The following is a 24,313-nucleotide window of genomic DNA, read 5'->3' as shown; positions in this document are numbered from 1 at the left end:
TATAGCATTTAATTGATATAACTAGATATCAACTTTTAATTCTCTCTCATTTACATATTTTTAACTTTTTATTCTTCTTTCAAGTCTCTTGACCATCATGGAGTATGTGTGCTCATTTTTTCATTTTTTCCATATATTATTTCTTTATGGGCTAGTTGCATAAATAGAATTCAAGCCCAAAATAATATAGTATGTAGTACAAGGATAAAATAATTGCATATATAGATCAAACTATGGTAAAAGACTAAAAAACTCATGCTTAGCCACCATTTTACTTGCTTCTTTCCAGTTTTCTCAAATTAAAAGTTATCACTGATAGCAGTTATCAATGATAGCTACTGATAGCTGTTATCATTTGCTATCGTTGATAGCTTCTATCAATTGCTATCGATGATAGTTGCAATTAGCGATAGCTTTCAATTTGAGAAAAATTAATACAATCTTGAAATATTAGTTTTTAATTTGCTATCAATTATCAGTAGCTATCATTGATTCTCTTTCATCAATTGGAATCAACCTTGAAATATTAATACTTAAGGTTTCAATTGCAGTCATCAACTTTGAAAGAAGACCAATAACTTTGATTACCACAGTAGCTATCCCTAATAATCTTTTATCATGGTTTTCATCGATAGCCGCTATCAGACGCTATCACTGATAGACTTTCATCAATTATAATCAACCTTGAAATATTAACACTTAAGGCTATCAACGATAGATTTCTATAACTGGTTATCACCTTTGAAAGAAACTCGATATATAGGTATCACCTAAGTTCTATCACCGATATCATTAACATCACTGATAAACATGTTTTTAGTGATAACTTCTAGGCATTTCACTTACATTTTAGTTTGAGATTCAACTTTGCTAATTAAATTCACTAAGTTGGCTATCGATGATTGATTTCTATAAGTGGCTATTAACTATGAAAATATAATCAAAGATTAAGTTATCAATGATAAAAAATATTAGTGGCTATCACTGATAGACTTTCATTTGCTATTTATATTTATTACTTGTTATAATAATCAAACTTGATGATTGGCTTGTTGGTGTTAAGTCACCTATGAATTGAGTACTTTCAAGCCTTGAGTACGAAGAAAAAATTCAAATAAAAAAAAAGAAAAAATTTTAAAACAAGAGAAAGGGAAGAAATAATAAAAAATAAAAAAAATAAAAAAATGGGGAGAAACAAAAATCAGAGAAAGGAAAGAAAATAAAAAAAATAAGCAAAAACAGAAGAAAGAAAATAAAAATAAAAAAAGAAATAAGCAAAAACCGAAGAAAGAAAAAAAATTTAAAAAGAAAGGAAAAAAGAAAGAAATGAAAGAAAAACAAAAGAATAAGCAAAAACAAAAGAAAGAAAATTAAAAAAAAAAAAGGAATAAGCAAAAACCGAAGAAAGAAAAGAAAATTTTAAAAAAAAGAAGGAAATGAAAGAAAATAAAAAATAAAGGAAAGAAAAAGAAAAGAAAAAAGAAGAAAATGAAAGAAAATAAAAAGTAAAGGAAAGAAGCAAAAATCGGATAAAAGAATAATAAAATTAAAAAAGAAAAGGAAGAAGCAAAAACTGTGAAATGAGAAAAGGGAGGGAAGAAGCTCGAGGAAAAGAAAGAAAATTAACTAGTCAACTCATCCATATTTGCAAATATTTTAAAGATGTAATATATTTTTAGATTTTTCTTTCTCTTATTCTACTATGTATTACAAATATCCAATGAAAAATGATAATCAAGCCCATAGCCCAAACTTTTTTGTGTTTGCAAAATGGGAAAAATCTTAAGGCCAGCCCACAGATCTTGAAGGAAAATGTCTCAAATGCTCTCACAAATTGCAAGCATCTTTAAAATATTTGCAAATATGTATGAGTCAATATTCGATTTTTTTTAATTTTCAATTTCGCCCTCTCTTGTCTTGTTGCACACCTCTCCTTCTTTTCCCCTTTCTTTTTCTTTCCTTTATTTTTTATTTTCTTTCATTTCCTTCTTTTTCTTTTTCTTTTCTTTATTCGATTTTTGCTTTTTTTTATTTTTTTTTTCTTTCTCCGATTTTTGCTTCTCTCTTTTTCTTTTTTTATTATTTTCTTTTCTTTTCTTTTCTTTCTCTCATTTTCTACTTCTTCCATTTCTTTTTCTTTTTTTAATTTTCCTTTCACTTCTCCGGTTTATGCTTCCTTTTTTTATATTTAATTTTCTTTCCTTTCTTCAGTTTTTGCTTTCCTCTTTCTCTTATTTTTAAAATTTTTCTTTCCTTTATTTGAATTTTTTCTTCCCTTTTTTTCACAAGAATTATGAGGTTGAGTTTCGTACCCAAGACTTGAAAGTACTCAATTCATAAGTGACTTAACACCAACAAGTCAATCATCAAGTTTGATTATTATAACAAATAATAAATATAAATAGCAAATGAAAGTCTATCAGTGATAACCACTAATATTTTCTATCATTGATAGCTTAATCTTTGATTATAGTTTCATAGTTAGTAGCCACTTACAGAAATCTATCATTGATAGCCAACTTAGTGAATTTAATTAATAAAGTTGAATCTCAAACTAAAATGTAAGTGGAATGCATAGAAGTTATAACTAATAGTATGTTTATCAGTGATAGAAGCTATCATCGAAAAGAAAAGAGACTTATAAATGTTTGGAAAGGAAAAGAAAGAGGCAAAAAGGTGTTTAGTGGCTATGATTGATAGAAGCTACTATTGATAGCATATTACCAATGATAGAAGCTAATACTAATAGCATGTTATCGATGATAGAAACTACTCGATAGCACGTTATCGATGATAGAAGCTACCCGATAGCACGTTATTGGTGATAGAAGCTACCACTGATAGCACGTTATCAATAATAGAGAGCTATCACTGATAGCAAGATATTAGTGAGATCATTGATAGCATCTTATCAGTGAAAGAAGCTATCACTGATAACCTTATCCTAATAACACTATGGATGCGGCCCGCTTTGTGGAATGGTCACAAGCGTTGTGACTTGTCACAAATGGTCTGATCCTGATCATTCGTGTAGGGGACATGAGAGCGGGGGCATCCTATACAAAGAGTTTGTATAAGACCTGACCACGAAGTGTTAACGTCTCGTTATATAACATCGTTCATGACATAGACTTCACTTCACTAGGATGACCAGACCTCAATCCTGAGTGAGTTGGGAACTCCTACCATTAAGGGCGGTCCTTTGATTTGTACGAGTGCGAGTGGTCAGGTCGTCGATTCATACCTACCATTTTAGGATTTGTCTGATTTAGGAGTTGGGAACTTAGCTACACAAGATGGAATTCACTCCTTCCCCAAGGTAGGGGCAAGTAGATAGATAGCTCCCTTAAGGATTCCAGGGCTTGAACGATGTGGCACCACACACCTTCTCTTAGCCCGAGAGGTGTTCACACATAGTTGGACTATGTTGTATTATTCATTAAAGGAATCAGTAGTACTTAAGGAGTGAGATGTAACTATAGGGGTAAAATGGTAAATTGGCCCAACTGTATATACGAGCATCTGTGAAGGGTCATCGTACTCATGATTTGTTATATCCAATGGACATAGAAATATATCTATGGTAAGAAGAGTTCAGCTATTGGTCTTTAGTAGAATGCTTGGCAGTTAACGGATGGTGGATCTCGTGGCTAGAGAGTTTAGTCAGCTATTCACGTATTATTGGAGCTTCGAGCCACTTGTCCATTAGATCCCCTACGTAGCTTGGATAAAGTTGAGAATCGGTGTTTGGGTTAGTTTAAAATGTTCAAATTGACAAGAGGGAGTTCGATTATATATGATATAATTGAACTAGTTAATTATATATGATATAATTGGCTAAATGTATGAGATACATTATTTTGGAAGAAAGTAGATATAAATATGATTTATATCAAATGGAGGAGAAATTACTATAGTGGATATGTGATATCAAACTATAGGGTAAGAATGTAATATGATTATATTCATTTATTATTAAATTGGTTAATTATGATAATTGGCCGAATTGCTCTCCTCAATCGTGCGTTAGTAGGAGAAGCCGTATTCGGTTATGGTAACCAAAGAATAAAATAAAAATTTGTTTCATTTGGCAAAAAGTTCGAAAAAAAAATGCAACCGGTGTGAAAACATAAACAATCGCCTAGTTGAGAGCCTATACGATAGTTTCCCATCGTCTAAACGATCGCACATCCACATCTAAACGATTGATTAGCTTTCCTAAACGATCGCCTAGCATGCCGCGTTTTCTAAACGATCATTTACCTATTATTAGACGATCGCTTAATAAAACCTACACGATCGTGTAGCGTTGTCTAAATGATAAACATACCCACTATACGATAGCTTTCTCTCCCACTTGCTTATTGTCTACACAATCAGCCTTTCCTCCTACCTCTACCAAATTTACCAAAGACCACACTTTGGATTCTCACTTCGAGAATGCCAAGGGCTCCAATTGGTGATGTCGTCCTCGCTTCTTACTTGTTTGTGTTTATTCGTGTTGCTACCGTTCATGCAGATGATCGTGCTGCCGCAGCCGACTATTTTTCTGGGCGATAGAGTTCATGGAAGTTCTTCCATTACGTTTGAGTTCAAGCTTCAAGAGAGTCTTCAACTGGTATGAGAACTCCTTCCTTTGTATTTTATTAATCAAAGCATGTCGTTAATTAGTGTAATTTGCATAACTATCGGTTAGAATGTATGAGTTGTATTTCGGTCACAATGAAATCGGAAAGATCCAAACTCGCTCATGGATGCTCTTCGTTAAGAGTTTCTTCAATTGGTATCTGATGTGTTGTGAATTGTGATGCGATTATGGTGTGAGTTTGCAGTGGTATTTGTTATGCGATGCAAGTTTTCCTAATAAGACCCAAGTATAAGCCTCACTAGGTTTCCTGGTAAGTCCAGGGTCGAACATAGGGACTACTAAGTAAATATGCGACAGTTGCCTCGATTCTCTTGCGGTGGTGAAAACAAATAAGTTGGATGGTGGTTTGATTAAGAATATTTCCTATGCGACAGAGTTCGAATGAAGAGTTGATGAAATCAAGAGTTACAATGAGTATGCGATGAACAGGTTGTGAAAGGGTTTAGTTAACACTTCCTAAGATTACATACATGTTATGCGATCATGCTACACACAAACAACAACACGTCATCTCTCAATGCAAATGACATAATTCCTATTTCTAGGACGAATACGATGTATACGAAAAAGTCGATAGGACTTATGTCTAAGCCTCTATTCTTGCTTATGCGATGATGAATGTTGCACACATAAAACAAGGTGACCGCATATAATCATATCCTATTTCTAGGGTGCATGCGATGTGTAAGTAGCGATAGAACTTATATCTAAGTTTCTATTGCTTGCTTATGCGGTTCTAACCTGACTCTCTCAAGCCTAGATTCTAATCTGACTCTCTCAAGTCTAGATTCTATCTTTAGACTACTCTCTCAAGTATCTCTAAAGGGTGAATGACGCATACATAAGACAAGATGATCACATAAAATGTAAATCTTAGGTCATGCCAGCTAAGTACTTCTCAACCCATTCAGAAATTTAGCTACTCATGTGAAGTGTGGAGAGATTGAACGTAGATTGAAATGAGATTTCCATTTTCTATAAGTAAAGTGTTGAATACAAAATAACAAATGGAATTTAGAGATAAGAAGCCCGGTAAGCAATGTCTTGCTTCCCGTGGCCTTTTACACTGTCTTTTTCACTCCAACTCTATCCAGATGAATATTCTTGCTCTCACAAGTGTTGGCCCTTTCTCCCTTTGTAGCGCTTTTCAGCAGTCTCTCGATCTATCCGGGAATGATTTCTCGGCTTCTTTGTCTCCGAGCTCATCTCCGTCCTCTAAATCTAAGTATGAGTATGTACGTGAATAGAATACGGCTCTCTAACTTGTATATTCTCCTTCTTTGTTACAATGGTGGCCTTCAGTATTTATAGAGCTCAAGGTGGAGCAGCTTTTCTCTCCAATGATTGCAATGATGGACGGTCATTAAATCTTCTGCTCTGATGCGCCGATTAAAAGTCACCGAAATTTGAGTGTACTTGCTACAGTGTGACTTTAACGGCTTGTCAACTAAATTCGGATTCAACCGTTATCAACTTTCTGCCCCATCATGATTTATTGTGTTGTCACCTTGATGCGCAGTCTTTATACGGCCACCTTTTTTAGCAACTTCTCACAATCGCATACGATCGCATGACTTGCAATCGCAATCTTTCAACGCGCTGACGCCCATTTCCTTTAGATCGCAATTTCCCTTGCGCCAATGCATTTTTCCTGCACAAAATAAGTAAATTTACTGTTTTTATGCGATGGGCGCATGCAATCGCAATTTCCTTCAGTTTAGCGCTTTTGGACATGATATTACTTGTTTTATCGTCGCATTCTCTTATTGTTTTACTTATTTGAGCTATAATAACGTGTATTTCTACCCATTATAAGTATCAAAGCTAGATTCTAATATTCCAATTTCATTGTTGCAACGAATTGCATATACATTCTTGGTGGGTGTTTATCTGCTTTGTTTAATCGTTAAATTGCTATGAATGTGTGAATTAATGGAGTTTTCTGGGATGTTAGCCTCGGTTTGATTTAATTCTTTTACATTTTCGGTTAATTCTAAAAGCCTCTGCATTTTTTAACATTATTAATCGTAATCAAGTCTATAATTAAAAGTCAGTTTGAGTCTTAAGTCGTTCGTGAAGAAGATCGGAGCAAGAGTTGCATTTCTTCGAGGAAGGAAAGGATTAAGGGTTGATCGGGTCGTGTAGACGATGGGGTAAGTGATCGCTAAGTATCGGGTCGTGTAGACGATGGGATGCTCACGTATCGTTTAACGCACGCACACACTAGACGATCGTTTAGCTCAACAAGCTTCATCGCTTAATAACTGACTAAACGATCACTTAGTAACGCACAGTAAATCGTTTACCTTTTGCCGCGTTAAGCGATCGCCTAGACGATTAGGCTTCGCAACCTCGTTGTCGTCTAAGCGATCGTTTAGTTTTTGTGCCTATCATCTAGTGTGCGTTGGATGATCATTTACCTTCGGTGTTTACTAAATGATGGACTTCTTCTGGCGGTTTAAGACCCGGTTTGCTTGTGAACCGGTTTGCTCGATGAAAAATTAATAGATAGGGTTATTTCATTTCGATTTTTTGTAAAGGTTCATCCCGGTCCATTAATCCTTAGCTTAATACATGCGATGTATGGTTTTTATATCATATGGTATGCACATATAGCAAATCCTACCTTAGGTTATGCATTGGCCATGCATCATCTCTTTATTGTAAAATTTATAATTTAGAGAAGCATGATTTAATTATGTAAGAACATTCTCATGTATCATATAATATAAAAGTTATATTTATGCATGCATAAAAAGCATTGACATGCATCATCTTTATATTATAATTGTTATAGTATAAGGGTGAATGGAAAGCATGTTTGCTTGGTTATTATGCGTATATAAAAGTTATGTATAGTAATAACCGGATATTGTATGAAGCATGACACATAGGTTAATTTATAAGTATTATAAACACCTAGTTGTGCACAATGGTTTTTTTGTTGTGTTTTTTTAAAAATTAAAGAGAAATTAGAACTAAAAGCAATAAGAAAGACATACATGCTCACTTAGGTTTAATTCGTATTTTAAAATGTTTAAAACTTAGATCACATAGACCTAAGATCACGATTCTAATATGATTAGCAACCCTAAGGCTTTAACCTTTTAATCAGTTTCATAGGATTAAATTGACTAATAAAAGGTTGAAGTGTAGCAAATCTATCTATAAGGGACCTTTTATCTAAGGTAGGTTCTGTCTAGCTGGGGTATTTAAGTTGACAAAAACGTAACACCCCTACCTGGGAACTTACCTGGAAAGGTGAATTAGATAGATTTGATGTATGCATGCAAGTTAAGAACAGTCCATTAAAATATTTGAATATGACTACTTGAACTTGTTCATAATTCATAGACAAAAGTTGTTTATGAGTGGGAATTAAAAAGACGACTTAGACTAAAATCTGTAGCCAGATTATCTAGGTTAATGAACCCCTAGGTAGAACATTCAGTGGGAGGTACTTGAGGATAAGATGATTCACTTAAACCTTTCACATTTCTCCTAAATAGTCCACACCGTGAGATCTACCCTCGGCCTCGAGGCACCTTTGGCGTATCCATCTAACAGATGGTGTTTGGGTAGGTAAATATCAAGGTGGATGGAGAGAGTGTTCATAGTAAGTGGGAGCAGGAAATGCGACAGCATATCCCTCAGTCTCCCTCATTGGATTGAATAAAGTTACTGCACATCGCTTCGAGGCACCCTGGGAGTGTCCCCCTAAAGGATGGCAGTTTTGTGCATTTCTTTATTTGATCTTCTATAAGAGGATAAGGTAACTTAGTCTCTTGTCCTAATCTGCTTCTTCCCTACGGTGGGCTCATTAGGGCGGGACTCCGACATCGAAAGCGAGGGGTCACACTTACGCAAAATTGTTAAAGGTTAACAGTTCTTGACCGAATAAATGGTAGCTATTAGGTTCAGTTCCAAGAGTTGGTTCTACCTAATGGTTGAGAATGTCTCATCCCAATGAAGGGGCATCTGATCACCCCACCGGTGACATTTGTCCTGCCTCACTGGGGCATCATTGCAAAATAGAAGTCTATCACTTAGGGTACTTGAAACTATTTTGCAAAATTAATTAGTTCAATGTGGTTTAGCAAAATCTAATAAAGTTTTGTTCGTATTTTTAGCAACAACTTTTCAAAATGGCAACAGGCACGTTATTTTTACTTCGTAACGAAAAATTAACTGGCAAAAATTTTTCGACATGGAGACACATGATCACGACGATTCTTATCATCGAGGATCTCATGTTCGCTCTTACAGAGGTCTCTCCTCCTATTCCAACTCCCAATGTCGCTTGAAATGTTCGGGAGGCATACGAGCGATGGACACGGGCGAATGAGAAGGCCCGAGCCTACATCTTGGCAAGTCTTTCTGAAGTCTTGGCCAAGAAACATGAGCCCATGGTCTCAGCGCGTGTGATCATGAAGTCCCTGCGGGGGATGTTTGGAGAACCGTTTGAACAGCTTATGCATAAGGCTCTTAATTATATATTCAACTCCAAAATGGAATAAGGCACCTCTATTCGTAAACATGTGCTTAACATGATGGTCCACTTCAATGTGGCGGAGTTGAACAGGTCTACCATCGATAAGGGTAGCCAGGTTAGCATAATCCTGCATTCTTTGCCGGAGAGCTTCCTGTACTTTGTTAGTAATGTAATTCTTAACAAAGTTAAATATAACCTTACAACTCTCCTCAACGAGTTGTAGACCTACCAATTTTTATGAAAAGTAAGGAAAGGAAGAAGGGTGAGGCAAATATTGCTTCATTCTCCAGGACGTTGAGGATCCATTATCTTATCAGAAGGTAATAGAGGATGTTGACCGGGATGAATGGGTCGAGGCCATGGATCTCAAGATGGAGTCGATGTACTTCAACTCAGTATGGGATCTTGTATATCAGCCTGATGGGGTAAGACCTAGGTTGTAAATATATCTACAAGTGCAAACAGGGTACTGATGGGAAGGTACAAACCTTCAAGGCTCGACTTGTGGCAAACGGTTATACCCAGGTAGAGGGAGTCAACTATGAGGAGACTTTATCGCCTGTTGCCATGTTAAAGTCGATCTGCATCCTCCTGTCCATTGCAGCTTATTATAATTATGAAATCTGGCAAATGGATGTCAAGACAGCCTTTCTGAATGGCAATCTTGAGGAGACCATTTATATGGTGCAACCCGAAGGATTCATAGCCCAAGGTCAAGAGAAAAAGGTTTGCAAGCTGAATCGGTCCATTTATGGGCTGAAACATCCATATTGATCTTGGAACATATGATTTGGTACTGCAATCAAGTCGTATGGCTTTGACCAGAATGTTGATGAATCTTGTGTCTACAAGAAGATCATCAATGCTTCAGTAGTCTTCTTAGTGTTGTACATACACGATATACTACTCATTGGGAATTATGTAGGTCTACTGACTGCAGTTAAAAACTGGCTAGCGACCCAATTCCAAATGAAAGATTTGGGAGAGGCTCAGTTTATTCTAGGTATACAAATCTTTCTGGATCATAAGAACAAAGTGTTAGCATTTTCTCAGGCATCGTACATTGACAAGATATTGTTCAAGTACTCGATGCAGGACTCCAAGAGGGGCCTACTGTCGTTCAGGCATGGAATCACTTTGTCTAAGGACATGTGTCCTAAGACACCTTAAGAGGTTGAGGAGATGAGACGGGTCCCATATGAGACAGTCATTAGAAGTTTGCTGTACGCAATGCTCTGTACTCGTCTAGACATCTACTATGTTGTGGGCATAGTCAGTAGGTATCAGTCTAACCTAGGCCAGAGTCACTAGACCGCAGTGAAGAACATCCTCAAGCATCTTCAAAGAATGAGGGACTACATGCTCGTTTATGGATCTAGGGATTTGATCCTTACTGGATATACGAATTCTGACTTTCAGACTGATAAGCACTCTCGCAAGTCCACATCAGGGTCAGTCTTTACTCTTAACGGATAAGTTGTAGTATGACGAAGCACTAAGCAGGGGTACATCGTTGACTTCACTATAGAGGCAGAGTACGTAGCGGCTTGCGAAGCTGCTAAGAAGGTCGTCTGGCTCAGGAAATTCTTAACAGAACTGGAAGTTGTTCCAGATATGTCTAGTCCCCTTACCCTCTATTGTCATAATAGTGGGGCAGTGGTGAACTCCTAGGTGTCGAGGAGTCATAGGCGCTACAAACACATAGAGCGAAAGCATCATCTTTTCCGCGAGATAGTGCATTGAAGGGACGTGATCGTCACCAAGATCGCTCTGGAGCACAATGTTGCTAACCCGTTTACGAAGGCTCTCACGGCTATAGTGTTTGAGAGTCATCTACGGAGCATGGGTCTATAGGATCGCCCGTGGCTGGACTAGGACAAGTGGAAGATTTTCTTGTACTGGGCTTTTATGCCCTAGTTTATTGTTTTGTACTAGTTTTATGTACACCCCACTTCACTTTAGGATAAGTGGGAGATTGTTGGGGTTGATGCCCTAAAGTCTCGTGTCTTGTAGTTTGTAAACAGTTTGTATGAACGCGTTTGTTGTATTATATATGATATTTACTTCACATCTTGATTTTGCTCAGTTGTATGTTTTATTTGCTTTACCACAAACCAACATTAAATCTTTGGTTGTTTGTATGTAACTTAAGCATGTATGTGGTGACATATAATTGGATCATGTCTTGAGTGATAACCAAAATGATCTGAAGTATATGGATATAGGAGGGAAACCTTATCCTGGTAACGCTACGGATGCAGCCCACTTTATGGAATGGTCATAAGTGTTGTGACTTGTCACAGATGGTCTAATCCTGATCATTCGTGTAGGGAACATGCGAGCGGGGGCGTCCTATACAAAGAGTTTGTATAAGACCTAACCATAAAGTGTTAACGTCTCGTTATATAACACCGTTCATGACAGAGACTTCACTTCACTAGGATGACCATAGATAACATGACCTCAATCTTGAGTGAGTTGGGAACTCTTGCCATTGAGGGTGGTCCTTTGATATGTATGGGTGCGAGTGGCCAGGTCGCCGATTCAAACCTACCATTTTGAGGATTCGTTTGATTTGGGAGCTGGGAAGTCAGCTACACAAGATGGAATTCACTCCTTCCCTGAGGTAAGGGCAAGTAGATAGATAGCTCCCTTAAGGGCTGATTCCAGGGCTTGAACAATGTGGCACCACACACCTTCTCTTGGCCCGAGAGGTGTTCACACATAGTTGGACTATGTTGTATTGTTCATTAGAGGAATCAGTGGTACTTAAGGAGTGAGATGTAACTATAGGGGAAAAATGGTAAATTGGCCCAGTTGTACTTACGAGCATCTGTGAAGGGTCATAGTACTTATGATTGGTTATATCTGATAGACACAGAAAATATCTATGGTAAGAAGAGTTCAACTATTGGTCCTTAGTGGAATGTCTGGTAGTTAACGAATGGTGGATCTCGTGGCTAAAAAGTTTAGTCAACTATTCATGTACCGTTGGAGCTTCGAGCCATAGGTCCATTAGGTCCCCTAGGTAGTTTGGATAAAGTCAAGAATCAGTGTTTGGGTCAGTTTGAAATATTCAAATTGACAAGAGAGAGTTCGATTATATATGATATAATTGAACTGGTTAATTACATATTATATAATTGGCTAAATGTATGAAATACATTATTTTGGAGAAAATTAGATATAAATATGATTTATATCAAGTGGAGGAGAAATTACTATAGTAGATATGTGATATCAAATTATAGGTTAAGAATATAATATGATTATATTCATTTATTATTAAATTGGTTAATTATGAGATAGTTGGCTAAATTCTTCTCCTCAGTCGAGCGTTAGTGGGAGAATCTCACTCTATTATTGTAACCGAAGAATAAAATGAAATTTTATTTCATTTTGAAAAATTTCAAAAATAATGCAATCGGGTGAAAACGTAAATGATCGCCTAGTTGAGAGCCTATACAATAGTGTCTCAGCGTCTAAACGATCGCACACCTTCCTCTAAACGATCGATTAGCTTTCCTAAACGATCGCCTAGCGTGCCACGTTTTCTAAACGATCATTTACCTATTACTAGACGATCGCCTAGTAAAACCTACACGATCGTGTAGCTTTGTCTAAACAATAAGCATACCCGTTATACGATGACCTTCTCTCCCACTTGCTTAACGTCTACACGATCAACCTTTTCTTCTATCTCTACCAAATTCACCAAAGACCACACTTTGGATCCGAACTCCGAGAATACCAAGGGCTTCAACTGGTGGTGTCATCCCCTCTTCTTTCTTATTCGTGCTTGTTCGTGTTGCTGTCGTTCGTGCAGACGATCGTGCTACCACAGTCGACTGTTTTGTTTGGCGATAGAGTTCGTAGAGATTCTTCCGCTGCGTTTGAGTTCGAGTTTGAAGGGAGTCTTCAACTGGTATGAGAACTCATTCCCTTGTATTTTATTTATCAAAGCATGTCGTTAATTAGTGTAATTTGCATAACTATCTATTAGAAAGTATGTGTTGTATTTCGGTCACAATGAAATCGGAAAGATCTAAACTCGCTCATGGATGCTCTTCGTTAAGAGTTCCTTTAGTATTGTGCATGACCTGTTAGTTCCATTTCTTGTAATGTAATTGGTGGTTCAATATCAAACGAATTTGGAACGATCATTTCGCTGCTCATGGAAATCTTCATGTCTAATTTCCTTCAATTGGTATCAGAGCCAGGTTGTTCTGACATTCCAAATTTCATTTCTGTTTTGAACTTCTTTTATAGTCGTGGTAAGTTTTCTGCATTTGCGTTTAAGTGTTAAATGCGTTTGTGGATGGTGTTAATGAATGTTTACGGGTTAATTGCCTCGGTTTAAAAGCTTTCTTTTGATTACAAAGAGTTAATTTGTAAGGGCCCCTGTAATTTTGGGCATAATTAACAAGTAATCGAGTCTGTAATTCAAAGTGTTTGAGTTTGTCGAGTCGTTCGTGGTGAAGGTTCGAAGCATAGAGATGTGGTTATCAGCGAAGAAGAAGACCAAGAGTTAGTTGTATTGTGTAGCCCAAGGTAAACAATCATTGGCATTTGGCTAAATGATCATGTAGATTTTTCTACGCTATCATGTAGTATTTACTAAACAATCCTTTAGCTAATGTTAAACGATGGGGTAAAGTATTTGCTCTATGGCATAGCGTTGGTTGCCCGATCGCATGGACGCTTGAAGTAAACAATCGAGTGGGAGCATATGATACTCGTCGTTTAATAAAAGGCACGTGCACTAAACAATCGTTTAGTTAGCATGCCTCATCGCATAGTCACTAACTACACGATCACGCGGTATACGATATTTTGGCGTTCGCTCAACAATCAATTAGACGATTGTGTTTCACTGCATTTTTGTCGTTTAGACGATCGTTTAATGTTTGCGTCATGCGTTGTGCGCTGCACGATCGCATACCTCATGCTTCATTACATAGTAAAAGGTATATGATCGTTTAGCACTAGAAGCATTGGTAAATGATTTAGTAAATCATTTACTCTTTCGTGTAGGCGATGAGACGCGGACTTCGACTAAAAGGTTCAAGACCCAATTCATCTGTTTAAACCAGAGACTCTTTGCTTTTGTAATAATTAGCTTTTGTTTTTTTTTTTTTTTTTTTTTGGATTTGAGGCTAATTATCCTGGTTCATCAACGTTTGCTTAATATACATGAGATGTATGTGGTTTATATGGCATAATGTATGACATATAGATTTAAAACCCACCTTAGGTTGTGCAATTATTCATGCATCATGTATTATAAGTGTTATAATATGGCATGATGAAATTACAAGAGAACATGCACATGTATCATGAAATATAAGAGTTATATTTATGTATCATCTTTATATTATAAGCGTTATAGTATAAGGTTTAATGGAAGCATGTTTGCTTGGTTCATTGCTTGTTTGTATAAGAGTTATATAAAAGTAGCAATGAATGAACAATGCATGGAGCATGACACTTAGGCTAATGTGTAAGCGTTATGAATGCCTTGTATGTGTTTGCTTCACGTTGTGGATGGTTTTGGTTGTTTCTATTATAAGTGTTATAATAGAAATTAGAACTAAAATCGATAAGAAAGAGTTGCATGCGGACTTAGGCGAACTCATGTTTTAAAAGGGTTTTAAAATCGGATTGAGATAGACCTAAGTTCAAGGTTCTAATGGGATTAGCAACCTAGTTTAATCTTTTTAAATCAGTTTAATAGGATTAAATTGATTGGCATAAAAGATTAAAATTGTATTAAATCTATCTGTAAGGGAACTTTTGTCTAAGGCGGGTTCTGTCTAGGCTGGGGTACTTAAGCTGACGGAAATGGAACACCCTTACCTGGAAAGGTGAATTAGATAGTTTTTCTACAAGTATGCGACAGTTGGTCACAGACTTCGTTAAAGAGTTTAATGGATGATGATCAACAGTTATTCAACTTTCCAAGGTAAATGTTACTCTTAGGCAAACCTAAAAAGTCACTTACGTAGAAGTTGTAACTGCGTTCGAAAGTTTGCCTCTTTTTGTAACCACGTTCGAATGTTTGCCTCTTTGTAGGCTACCCCAGGGAAACGAGGGGTGGATACTTCTATGATCCAAGTGAGAATAAGGTGTTTGTTTTTACAAATGCTATCTTCTTGGAAAAAGACCACATAAGGGATCATAAACCACAAAGTAAGCTTGTTTTACATGAGACTTCTAGTGAGACTACTGAGGGTTCAAAAGAGTTGTTGAACAGGTGTTTTGAGAAGTCCTGCCTTTGAGGGCGGTCCTTTGATTAGTATGGGTGAGAGTGGCCAGATTACCAAATAAACATGCCTACCTTTTTGGGGATTTGTCTGATTTAGGAGCTGGAAACTCAGTTACATAAGATGGAATTACTCCTTCCTTGAAGCAGGGGTAAGTAGATAGATTGCTCCTTCACATACCGTTGAAGGTTCAAGCTATAGGTCCATAAAGTCCCCTTGGTAGCTCAATGGATTCAAGTTGAGAATCTGTTCTTCGGGTTGATTTGAAATGTTCAAATTGACAAGAGAAAATTCGATTAGATATGATGTAATCGGTGTGATGTATGAGATACATCAAGTGGAGGATTAAAGTAAATATGATTTACATTAAGTACCATAAAATAGAAAAAGAGTTATGGTTTATATGTTCCATGAGATGAAATATTAAAACGATAGGTTATAAATATAATATGGTAAATTGGTTATCATATATATTTATAATAATATTATTTATTGGATAATTATCTCTTTTTCTATAATAATCAATTGAGTGAGAGGTTATTAGTGGTTTTATAGTAACCGTGAGATAAAAGGAAAAATATTTTCCTAAATTTAGAAGAGTTGCTTAATTCATAAAGGAACTCACGGATTTCTATCAAGTGGAATTGTTTCACTAAATGATAGTTACTAGAGAGACTAAACGATCGTGGAGTGTTACTATGCGATAGTTCACTCAGTTGGTCGTAGCTAAACGATCGTAAGGCATTATTTATACAATAGGTTGCCTTCTGTTACACGATTGAGCATTCGTCTATATGATAGACCCTTCTCATCTCCCACTTGCTCAGTCGTCTACATGATTGTTGTTCCTCCGGTCTCTTCGTCTAACTAAGTCCACATAGAGCCCACACTTTTGGATTCTCACACCGAGAATATCAAGGTAACTTTTGTTGTGGTGTCCTCACTCAACTAGATTGAGTTCGAGGTTTTGGAGGTCATTTATTGTGTGTTCGCGGTGTTCGTGTGGTGGTTGCTGTTGATCATGTTGTGTTTCGATCGTTGTGTTTGAACATTCATTTGTTGCTATCTTAAAGATTGAACAAGCGTTCGTGATCGAGGGAGTTAGAAGAATGAGTCTTCAAAGGTATATATATTGTATCCCTTGATCTCATCTGAAAGCATGTTGTAATTTCGTATTGTGCATGACCTGTTAGTTTTCGTTTCTTGTACTGTAATTGTGTTTGTTCAATATCGAATGAAATTTGGAACGATCATTCTGCCGCTCATGGAAATCCTCATGTCTGATTTCCTTCATCCTAGGCTCTCGGGAATTAGCCATAGCACCACTATTATCACAATAAAGTGTGATGGGCTTTGACATGTCTGGAACGACTTCCAGATCAGTCAAGAATTTCTTAAGCCAAACAACTTTCTTAGCAGCTTCACAAGCCGCTACATACTCAGCCTTCATGTTGGAGTCAGCAATGCACCCTTGGTTGGTGCTTCTCCAGACTACTGCCCCTCTGTTAAGAGTGAACACTGATCCTGATGTGGATTTCCTAGAATCATTATCAGTCTGAAAATCAGAGTTTGTGTATCCTATAAGGATCAAATCCTTAGAACCATACACGAGCATGTAGTCCCTCGTTCTCTATCGATACTTGAGGATGTTTTTAACAACGGTCTAGTGATCTAATCCTGGATTAGATTGATATCTACTGACTATCCCCACTGCATAGCATATGTCAGGTCTAATACATAACATCGCATACATCAGGTTGTCCACAGCCAATGCATAGGGGATCCGTCTCATTTTCTCAACCTCTTGAGGTGTCTTTGGACACTATTCCTTAGACAATATGACTCCATTCCTAAAAGGTAATAAGCCCCTCTTGGAGTTCTGCATTGAATACTTGACAAGCATCTTATCAATATACGACGCTTAAGACAGAGCAAGCATTTTGTTCTTTTGATATCTAAATATCTAAATACCCAGAACAAACTGAGCCTCTCCCAAATATTTCATTTGGAATTGGGTCGCTAGCTAGTTCTTAACCTCAGTCAGTAAACCTACATCATTCCCAATGAGTAGGATATCATCTACATATAATACTAAAAAAACTAGAGAATTGTTGATGATCTTCTTGTATACACAAGACTCATCAATATTTTGATCAAAGCCATAAGATTTGATCGCAGTATCAAACCTTATGTTTCAAGATCGAGAAGCTTGCTTCAGTCCATAAATGGACCGATTAATCTTGCAAACCTTTTGCTCTTGACCTTGGGTTATGAATCCCTCAGGCTGCTCCATGTAAATGGTCTTCTCAAGATTGCCATTCAGAAAGGCAGTCTTGATGTCCATCTGCCAAATCTCATAGTCATAATATGAGGCAATAGACAAGAGTATTCTAATAGATTTAAGTATGGCAACAAGTGAGAAAGTCTCCTCATAGTCAACTCCCTTAACATGGGTATAACCATTTGCCACTAATCTAGCCTTGAAGGTTTGCACCTTCCCATCAGCACCTTGTTTTCTCTTGTAGATCTATTTACAACCTATAGGTTTAACCCCATCAGGTTGATCTACAAAATCCTAAACGGAATTGAAGTACATAGATTTCATTTTGAGATCCATCGCTTTAATCGATTCATCTTTGTCAATATCCTTCATTGCCTTCTTATAAAACAATGGATCCTCAACTTCACCATCAACTACCATAGCCAAAATTTATGTTAAACCCATAAGCGAACAGGTTGGCTCGTGACCCTCCCACTATGTTGAGGTTCCCTCAACACTTGAGGTAGATTTGACCTACTAGATGATCCTACTTCAACAACTCTTATTGAGGTACTATGTTCTTCAACAACTCTTGTTGAAGATTTAGTAGTTTCTTTGGAAATTTCATTTAACACAATCTTACTTTGGGGCTTGTGCTCCCTTATGTAGTCTTCTTCAAGAAAAGTAGCGTTTTCGATACAAACACTTTGTTTTCTTTAGGATCGAAGAAGTAACCACCTCTCATTCCTTTGGGGTAGTGTGAAACTCGAACCCTAATTTCCCTATTTAAATATGTTTATTGTTGAGATTAGTAAAATGAGGTATTTAATATTTGAGTTAATGTGGAATTGTAGGGAAATAAGTAAAGGATAAGGAAATGAAGAAGGAAAATGCTTACGTATTGGAAACTTGACTCTCAGGTGTTTATAAGTTAACCTAGCGAGAAAAAATTTTGGCTAAGTGTTGGCCGTGAAAATGGTGGCCAAGCATCAAGAAAACACTATGCAAGCATCGAGTAAATACTAGGTAAGCATCAAGTAAGCATTAGGTAAGCATCGAGTAAATACTAGGTAAGCATCAAGTAAGCATTAGGTAAGCATCGAGTAAAATCCATGCATGATCGAGGAAAGGATCGTGCATCGAGTATGCATGATCGAGGAAAGTATCGTGCATCGAGTATGCATGATCGAGGAAAGGATCATGCATCGAGTATGCATGAGTGAGGAAAGGATCGTGCATCGAGTTTTACATCGAGTAAAGGCTATTGTGCATCGAGTAAAGCCATCATGCATCGAGTAAAGGCCATCGTGCATCAAGTAAAGGCCATCGTGCAAAGAGTAAAGACCATTATGCATCAAGTAAAAGCCATATGCGAGTGAAGAAGCGCTCGATTGCACGCAAGGCACTGAACGCAAGGGCGATGGGTGTGCGAATGATGAGTTATGCATGAGGCTGGAGTTGTGTGATGAATCTAGGAAGCAATGCGATGAGACTAGGTTGATACGTGTAGCAAGAGGCCTTAGGCAAGGAGCTTGTGCAAGCATTGCCACACATAAGGTAAGCGTTGAATTATGCATGCGTTGAAGAAATATGCATCAACCATGAGGCTAAGCATTGAAATAAGAAGATGGCCATTGGACTATGCATTGGTGTTGAGTGGTTAATTGGATGCAAGGTGTTGGTCAAGACTATCAAGGTTGTGTGAGGTGGTCGAGCCCTTGTTAGGCATTGATGAGCCTTGCTATGCGTTGATGTAGGGGTTAAAGGGTGAAGGGCATGCATTGAGAAGCTTGTCAAAGAGCCAAGGTTGTTTTGAGGTTAGTTGATCACATTAAGAGGGCAAGACAAGGCCTATGCGATGAAGCCATGCAATCAAGTGGGCATGCGACCATTTGGTAGAGATATGCATTGACAAGAGGAAACTTGGAGATTAAGCATTATTGGATGTTAAGGAACAAAATGACAGCAAGATAAGCTAGGTGGCTTAACCAAGTGAAATCTTAGCCAAACCAAGTAGGAGGTGGACGCATACATGTATAGGACAAAGATGGAGAAGACACCTCAAAGTTGAAGGTGGTAGGGAAGTAGGTGGTGGCAAAGGAGAAGACACTCTAAAAGTTTAGAAGAATGAAGTGTCATGCATTAAGAGCAAGACATTACAAGGCTTCACTTTAACTCATAACACAAATTCCCTTCAAAAAGACGTTAGGAAAAGTGATTGAGGGCAAGTTTGGAGAAGGCCTTGCGTTGATAGCAAGACCATACGTTGATCAAGAAGGCAGAAGGTGCATGTGTTGTCCAGGCATTGAGTGTAGACTATAACACTAAGTTCAAACGAGAAGATCTTTCAAACTACTCGTGCAAATCAAGTGATTCTTGAGCCAAAATCTCATAAATTGAGTGTTTTTTATGTATGATGCTGCTATAAAAAAAATTAAGATAAGGGCTATCAAAATTGAAGGAAATCGAGAGGTATTCACAGAATCGGAGGCAACCGGGCAAGGTGGAAGAATCTAGAGATTCTGAGCTCTTGCATTAAAATTTGAAGCCCAAATTTTAAGGTAATCCTGTGACAATTCTGAACAATTTTGTAGAAGGAAAGTTCTTGAGAAAAGGATGGAAATTAAGTTATTAAACGAGTAATTTGAAGTAGGAAATCTTGAACCAGCAAGTAGCTTTAAGGGCTAGATCGTGAAGATGTTGCCGCATAGCTAGGTTGAAGACTAGAAAATTGGCTAAGTACTCAACGCCTACTAGAGCTTAGCATTGGAAGGATTGACATCCAAGGAAGGGTACTTAAAAGGATTGCCAAAAACTGTGAGTGACTATTTTAGCAAAGCTTTAGAAATTATGTTTTTATGCTTTGAGTTATTTGAAACTTTTGTTTGAATGTTTAAGTTATGGTTTTTGAAAGTATGTTTCAAAATCATTAGATCTAGTACCAAGTTGAGAGCTCTGTGTGACGTATGACGAGTGCTATGCATTAAGTTGATTCTGCATTAGCACAAAGACTGAGTGTGTTGAGTTGGTTCCATCTCAATAAATGAAGGTGTGAGTATGGTTCCACCTCATTACCTGAGAGTATGGAGTTGGTCTACACCAGGGAAGCTTGGGTACAGGTATGGTATGTTTTTAAAAGGTTTTATTAAAGGCCAGGTTTACGGTTGGGGAATCGAACAAAACGGTTCTTTCTCAACTAAGGACCAGACCAACTATGTTCCATAAATGTTTGCTTGGCCAGTTTTCAGTTCAGTTTCCTTTTACCAGTTTTCAATCCAAGCATGAAAATTATGTTTTAAGTAAATTCACTCATTGGGCTTCATAAAGCTCATTCTTCTCTTTCATGTTTTCTTCCCAAGTAGCGAATGATGGAGTTCTAGGGTGCTAATAAGGTCAAGGTCTGCCACGCCATAGCCACACTTCCAGATTTAAGTTGTTGTTGTACACAGTTGTAGCTAAGATTTTGGAAATTGTATAAACGTTAAATTGTTTGTAATCAAATAAGTTTAGCCAAACAGTTGTTGCTTATTTACTAGGATTAGAGTTTAATGAACAAAACAGGTTCAAATGGGTAGTAAGTGTCACAAAAAGGTGGTATCTGCCGTCCTCACACCTCCTTTCCGGTTTGAGAGGTGAGCTCGGGAGGGGACGTGACAGGTAGCCTACAAATAGGCATAATTTTGAACGTGGTTCTAATATCTTAGGATTAACCTCAAGCATGTATGTTAGGCAACCCTAGATTCTAAAGTGGCGTAAACTAGCTTTATGACCGTTCCATAATTTCAAAGGTGTTCTAGCAACACTTTAGGATGGAATGCAGTTCAGGATGTATTCTGCAGTCTCTACTGCATAACCCCAAAACGAGTCAGGTAAGGAAGCGTAACTCATCATTGATCGAACCATGTCCAACAGGGTTCGATTTCTCCTTTCTGATATACCATTCTGCTAAGGTGTACCAAGTGCTAAGAGTTGGGATACTATTCTAAGTAACTCATCATTGATCAAACCATGTCCGATAGGGTTCGATTTCTCCTTTCTGATACACCATTCTGCTGAGGTGTACCTAAGTGCTAAGAGTTGGGATACTATTCCATGTTCTATCAAATAGTTCTGGAATGTTAAATCCATAAACTCTCCAACTTGATCAGATCGAAATGTTTTAATCATTCTATTTAATGCATTTTCAACTTTAGCCTTGAATTCTTTGAACTTTTCAAAAGATTCAGACTTATGTTGCATTAAATAAACATAACCATATCTTGAATAATCATCAATAAAGGTGATGAAATATTCATAACCACCCCTTGCTTTGACATTCATCGGACCACTGAGATCTGAATGTATTTTCTCTAGAGGTTCTTTGGCCCTGTGACCCTTTCCAGTAAAAGGTCTTTTAGTCATTTTGCCTTCAAGGCAAGACTCACACACAGGTAAAGAATTTTCTTCTAACTCACTTAGAAGTTCATTCTTCACCAATCTCTCAATCCTATTGAGATTTATGTATCCTAGTCTTAGATGCCAAAGTTGGGCATTTTCTTTAGGAGAAATTTTAAGCCTTTTATGTTGAATTACTGCAGTCTTAAACATTTTTGTGTTATGGAGGGCGTTAGTTGCTAACGATCTTGGCACATAAAGATTGTTTTCCAGTTTTGCAGAACAAATATCAACGCCATTCTAAGAAATAAACATTTTATTTAAAAGAAAGTTGATAGTATAAGATTGTTCAATCAAACACTTTATAGAAGCAAGGTTCCTTTTTAAATCAGAAACTACATATACATTTTCTAAAATAAGAAAGAGACCTCTCATTACCACAGCTGAGATGACATGCCCAGTTCCAACCCGCATCGTCATCTCACCAGCATTTAGTTGTCACTAGGAACTAATTCCCTGAAATGAAGAACAAACGTGGTTAGTGGCCCCGGAATCTATAATCCAAGCAAAATCATCATTCTTCACTAAGCAAGTTTCCAAAACATGTAAATCATATTTACCTTGCTTGGCCTTCTTCTTTTCTGCCAAGTATTTGGGGCAGTTTCTCTTCCAATGCCCATCTTGGTTGCAATGGAAATAAATTCCCTTTGTAGCCTTTACTAGCCTTCGACCCCTTTGAGCAGCAATTACAGGGTTAGCTTTCCTTATCCCACCCTTCTTCTTCTTCTTTCCCTTTTTGGTGTGGGAGGAAAAAAGGTACAAACTTTGTCCCAAAGGTCGAACCTTTGTGGAACTTCTTTGAGGATGAAGCAACACTTGCCTCACCCTTGTGTTCCTTGCTTTTCATCAAGGATTGGAAGGTCTATAACTCATTGAGCAGAGTGGTCAGGTTGTAGTCAATCCTATTCAGAACAGCATTGCTACGAAAGTGGAGGATGTTGGGGACGATGCCCTAAACTCTCGTTGGGTCCTATAGTTTGTAAACACAGCTTTGAACAAACACTTGTGATGTAATAATATATGATATTTTCTTCACTTTTGTCTATGGAACTTTAGATGTTTTAATTGATTTACCACAAACCAATAAACTAAGATCCCTGGTTGTCGTTTGTAACTTAAGCATGTATGTGGTGACATACAGGTGGATCATGCCTTAAGTGATAACCAAAATGGTTTGTAGTATATGGATACAAGAGGGAAACCTTATCCTGATAACACTACAGATGCGGTTTGCTTTATAGAATAGTTACAAGTGTTGTGACTTGCTACAGATCGTCTGATCTTAATCATTCATGTAGAGACATGCCAGCGGGGGCATTCTATACAAAGGAGTTTGGATAAGACCGGACCACGAAGTGTTATAATCTCATTATATAACGTCGTTCATGACAGAGACTTCACTTCACTAGGATGACCATAGTAACATGACCTCGATCCTGACTAAGTTGGGAACTCCTGCCTTTGAGGACGGTCATTTGATTTGCATGGGTGCGAGTGGCCAGATCGCCGGCTCAAACCTATCACTTTTAGGATTCGTTTGATTTGGGAGCTGGGAACTCAGCTACACAAAATGGAATTCACTCCTTCCCTGAAGCAGGGGTAAGTAGATAGATTGCTCCCTTAAAGGCTGATTTCGGAGCATGAACAATGTGGAACCACACACACCTTCTCATAGCCCGGAGGTGTCCACACATAGTAGGACTATGTCATATTGTTCATTAGAGGGATCAGTGGTACTTAAGAAGATGTAACTATAGGGGCAAAATAGTAAATTGGCCCAGCTGTACTTACGAGCATCTGTGAAAGGTTATCGTACTGTTGATTGGTTATAGCCGATGGACACAAAAATATATCTGTGGTGAGAATAGTGCAGTTGTTGATCTATAGTGGAATGTCTAGCAATTAAGGATGGTGGATCTCGTGGCTAAAGATTTTAGTCAGGTATTCACGTACCATTGGAGCTTCGAGCCATAGGTCCATAAGGTCCCCTTGGTAGATCAATGGATTCAAGTTGAGAATCAATTTTTAGGTCAGTTTGAAATGTTCAAATTGATAAGAAAGAGTTTGATTATATATGATATAATTAAATGGGTCAATTATATATGATATGGTTAATATGATGTATGAGATACATTAATTGGAGAAAAATGATATAAATATGATTTATATCTTGTAGAGGAGAAAAGGATTATGGTTCATATGTTGCATATAATGTG

Source organism: Benincasa hispida, chromosome 9, assembly GCF_027475165.1.
Source record: "Benincasa hispida cultivar pf3 chromosome 9, pf3_genome.v1.1, whole genome shotgun sequence".
Lineage (NCBI taxonomy): Eukaryota > Viridiplantae > Streptophyta > Magnoliopsida > Cucurbitales > Cucurbitaceae > Benincasa > Benincasa hispida.
Note: the sequence above shows the minus strand (reverse complement) of the source record.